Consider the following 5,525-nt stretch of genomic DNA (forward strand, 5'->3'; position numbering starts at 1 on the left):
CATAAAAGGCCACCTTCTTAGTCTCTAAGTCTCCTCTTACTGGTCTCTCTGCTCTTTACCATCCATTCTCTGCACAACAGCCAAATGTTACTCTAAATGGAAATCTTTCCCTATATGACATTTGCTGAAATACTTTCCATCTCTAGTGCCTATGCATGAAGCCCCAATATCTCAACATGCCCATTAGGGTACCCAAGGCCTGCCTTGCTCCTTTCTCTACCTTCTTCCTTACAGGTGAGTATTTCTTCTCTGTATGCCTTCTATACCTTAGACTCTGCTTTCTCCACCTGTTTTCTCTCTCCATGCAACAATCCCTCTGGCCCAGAGCTGTGTCTCCTAGACGTCACTTACTTCCCTCCAGGTTTGAGGCTTTATCTCAGTTCCTCCTAGATCCATTACCCTTCCTTTATCTCTCAGCACTTCACTGGTATCACTTGGCCTCAGTTTCTCATTTATGAAATGGAGAGGTGTAACCACAGTATCCAGGTGTATTTTGTGGTGTTTAAATACGTTGATATTAATAATATGCTTAGAAACAGTAAAATTAATATGTATACATGTTTACATATAGTTAATATAGTGCACTACTCTTGATAACAGAATCAATGCTTTGACACCCATCAAGTTTTTGGAGATCAAGCAATGTTTGTAGATGGAAAAAAAAAACTTGTGGAACTCCAGGCCAGGAAAATGGAAAGGACACTTTTACTTTAGGTGCATCAGTATCCCAGGCCAGGCTCTAAGGATAATGACTTCATCTTATCTCATTTTAACCTGGCACTCAGAAAAAAAAATCCTTCCTCTGATTCTATTTTTGGAGACCTGGAGAGTATTCTGGGGAGATGGCTATTGAGGCTAAACTCTCCAAAAGATGTTGGAATGAACCAGACCACTCATGTTCAGAAACTTCCATCACTAGCTGACCTAGGTCCATACCTCTGCACTGGAAGAGAGCAGAGAATCAAAGGTAGAAATCCTATGGAATGAGAGTGAACTGATGGTTCCTCACAAAAACAAAAAGGCAAAGCAGGCTTAGTGAGAAAAGGCCTGCACTCTGAAGAGACTGGGCTAGAATCCCAGTTCCACCATTTGGAAGCTATTAGTGCTGGAAAAATTCTTTAAGTTCTCTGTACTTTGATGTTTCATCTGTAAAATGGGATATTAATAGTGATGTTCAAAGAATTTGGGGAATGATTATGGGACTCATTTAACTGTCTCCCTGGATTTTCACTCCCAGGGGACATTTGGCAATATCTGAAGACATTTTTAATTGTCACAACTTTGGTGATTTGGGGTACTACAGGCAACTAGAGGTTAGAGACCAAGACGGTATTAAATATCTTACAATGCAAAGGAAAGGCACCCACAACAAGAATTATCTGGCTCAGAATGTCAATGGTGACCACACATCAAGAACCCCAATATGTGATGCATACTAAGTGCATGCTGTGTGTTAGCCTTCAGAAATATTTCTATGCAAAAGTAATGACAACATCATGGAAGCATGAGTGGACCTCCAGGTTGTTCCCCTTAAAGTCACAGGTTGGAAATCTATAATCCAACAAAGGATTCCCTCCTCAACACACAAACATATCTGAGATATTTGTACATTGAGACATCAGAATGTGGGCCTACTACAAAAATAGAATAAAAAGGGTGACGAACAAAGACAAAAGTCATGCACAGTCCCCTGCTCCCTGAGGCCCAAGTGGACACGATAGAGTTAAGGGTTGCAGTGTAACTCTCCCTGGGAAAATTGGAGGAGCGAAGACAGCAATTGGGCCTGGGTGGCTAAAACACACTGAGGCTGGGCCCAAGGTCAGGGGCAGAGAAGTGGTGAAAAAGATCACAGCACCTTACAGCCCACCAGCACCATACAAAGGATTCTGCAGATGTGGGAACCATTCACCCAGTCCACCTGTGGTCCACACAGCAGTGAAATCCTCACTTGGCAGATTGTAAAATGGCTAAAACACTTTCCAACGTACCTGGTCTATACTCATTGCAGCCAAAACCACAAGAAAGAGCAGATCAGATACGTGAACCCAATCCCCACCCATCCAACCCTCCACCACACAGCAAGGCACAGCCTGGGACAGGCAGCTGCATCATCTTAGATAGAACAGCTCTGCTGGTGGCTTCTGGCTAAAGGAGACTGGTACTGAGAACATTCAGTCTACCATACCCATAGCCAACCACTTTTAATCCACAGGAGTGGTGCCCTGAGAACAAGGCAACTGGATTGAAAAAGGATGCCTACCTCCTTGACAAAGATCCCAGAAAGCCCATCAGGGAAAGTAAGAGAAAATAAAAACTTGTGCTTCAGCACCATCTGCTAGAAAAATAAAGAAAAAACTCTACTTATGAACCTGCTAAACAGTGAAGTGTGAAATACTTTTTAAAAATCAAATTTCATTGCTCACAAATCCCCAGGTAGAGCAATAACCCATCGAGAACCATGAATAACCAGGGTAACAAGGGAATTCAGAAAGAAAATGAAAAGTCTCCAGAAAGTAAACTAAAGACACGGAAGACTGTGATTTAAGTGACAAAGAATTCAAGATTGAAGTTCTGAAAAAACTGAGTGAGATACAGGAAGATTCAGAAAAGCAATTCAACAAACTTAGAAATAAAATCAATGAATAAAAAGAGTATTTAATCAAAAAAATTGAAAATATAAAAAAGAAGTAAACAGAAATTCCGAAACTGGAAAACTCCATAAATAAGATGAAGAATAAACTAGTGAGCTAGGAAATAGAGCAGATCACATGGAGGAAAGACTTAGGGACATAGAAGATAGAAATCTAGAAATGACACAGGTGGAAAACAAAGTTTTGAGGGAAAAAATAATAGAACTCTATGAGAACGATCTGACTCCATTAGAAAGAGCAATGTAAGAATAATGGGTATAACAGAAGGAGAAGAGAGGAAGCAGGAAAAAGAGAGCCTGTACAAATAATCACTGAGAACTTCCCAAACATATATAAAGGACTAAATCCTTGAATCCAAGAACCTAAGACAACACCTAATTATCTCAATCCAAAAAGGCTTTCTACAAAGCATTGAAACTATGCTTTGATATTGAAACTATCAAAAATTAGTGACAAATAAAGAATTCTCAAGGCAGCCAGGGAAAAAAGACGGTAACATATAAATGAAACCATTAGATTATCATTATATTTTTCAAGCAGAAACCCTATGAGGTAGGAGATAGTGGAATCAAATATTCAAATTATTAAAAGAAAGAAATCACCAGCCAAAAATAATGTATGCACCAAAATTACCCTTTAGATGTGAAGGAGAAATAAAGGCTTTCCCAGACATACAGAAGCTGAAGGAATTTACCACCACAAGACTTACATTACAAGAAATACTGAAGGGTGCTCTTCTATCTAAAACAAAAAGACTTAAAAAACTATAAGTAAGATGACTCATAGAAGACAGACAGAAGCAGAAAATTGCAATGCTTGTTCAGAGTAGGGTATTAAACACTTAAATATAACATAAAGGTTAAAGGAGATAAAAACACTTTTTTTAAAAAAGAAGACATTATCTACTGCTATTGAAAATTAACTAACAGCATAAAAAAGGATAATTTGTGATGATAACAAAAAAAATGGAAGGAGGAAAAGAAATGAACTTGCACAGGGGAATGGAGCTAAGATAAAATCAAAAGTTAAAAACTACTGTATATATGAAAATTACTTTTTTATAAAACTAAAGGTAACTACAAAAAATATCTACAACTGAGACACATAAGATAAAAAAGAGAAAATAGGAAAAAATCATAAAATACCACTAAACTAAATTAACAGAGAAATACAAGGGAAAAGAAACAATGGAGACACAAAGCTACCAGAAAACAAATTTAAAAAAATGGCTTTGGAAAAGCCTCATATATCAATAATCATCCTAATTGTAAGTGGACTAAACTCACCAATTAAAAGGTACAGAAGTAGTCAGAAGCACGGCTGTGTAAGAGGTCCCCTTGATCTCTCCCCTTGAAATTACAACAAATTGAACAGCTACATTCCCACAGAAAATTCCCAGTCTGATACACTAACACATCTGAGAGAGAGATATATCAGAGTATCTGAAGGTGGGTGAATCAGGAGAGCAAGGAAAGAGGAAAAAGAGAGGAGCAGAGACCAGTGCCACAAACTCAACCCAGCACTCCCAACAGGACTCAGGAAGGGGAAAAAATCAGGTGGAGGTGTACACTCTCATTAGCCTCAAGCAATCTTGTCTGAGTGATCAGCATATACTACATTGAAACCCAGTGATCAAGGCAGAAACCAGAGCAGAAACAGAATACAAAAGTGCAACAACTGTGTTCTAGCATGCATAATTCCCAGGCAGAAAGCTGAGTCATGGAGCCTGGCTGCATCCCTCCCCTCCACTCCCCCACAGCTCGCCTCCCTGTACCCTCTCAGAACTAGCAGCAGGCTTCAGGGGAAACAGCAGCAGTGAGTGTCAAGCTGCAGAGCAGGAAGTCTGCAACCTTGGGAACTGAGGAAATGCACACTGCAGCTAGTCCCAGTGACAGGGGTGAAGACACAGAGGCCAGGCAGCTGGAGCCTGGCAGTCAGCATTACTAGAAGGAAAACAGCCACAGGCATACCAGCAATCTCTACTACCCCACGCCATGCCCACCCATCCAGGCTGATTGGGGGAGTCATAGTGGCTTCTCAGGCAGCATAACACTTCATCTGGCTGCTGGGACAGCATTGGGATGTCAAGGGCTCTTCAGAGGCTCAAAACCCCCTCGCCCATAACATTCTCTCACAGCAGTAGAGTCCTGGGACCAAGGGGACCTGGTCACAGAGGAGACACACTTCCCCAGATAATGAAGGGCATTTTATTGACACACAACAGAAATCTGAGAGGCCTGGGAAGTGCAGGAGGCTTGTGAGCTACCTACTGGAAAACAAAAGAAAACCCTGTTCTTATGAACCTGATAAAGAGACATTACTCTTAATATTAATAAACTTTTTTAAAGGCAGAATACATTACCATAAAGGCCTGGAAAAGAAACAATCCATCGAATACCATGAACAACCAGGGTCACAAGTCAGCTCAGAAAGAAAACAAAAAATCTCCAAAAAATAAACAAGATATGTGATTTAAATGACAGAAGATTCAATACTGTACTTGTGAAAAAAATTAATGAGATGCAAGAAAATACTAATAGGCAGTTCAATAATCTCAGAAACAAAATCAATGAACAACAAAAATACTTTACCAAAGAGATTGAAACTCTATAAAATAATAACAATAATAACAATAAAACTTCTGGAGAACTCAATTTAAAAAGAGAAGAATGAAATAACAACGTTAAGAAATAGAGCTGAAAAGATAAAGGAAGAATTAGTGATATCTAAGATCAAAACCTAGAAGTGACACAGATGAAAAAAAGCGAGACTTGAGAGTAAAAAAATAAAAAAGAAAAAAAAAAATCTACAAGAACTAGTTGACTCCATCAGAAAGAGCAAGATAACAATAATGGGTATATCAGGAGAAGAGAG

The sequence above is a fragment of the Pteropus medius genome, unplaced genomic scaffold (assembly GCF_902729225.1).
Source record: "Pteropus medius unplaced genomic scaffold, Ma_sr-lr_union100, whole genome shotgun sequence".
NCBI classification, from domain to species: Eukaryota; Metazoa; Chordata; class Mammalia; order Chiroptera; family Pteropodidae; genus Pteropus; species Pteropus medius.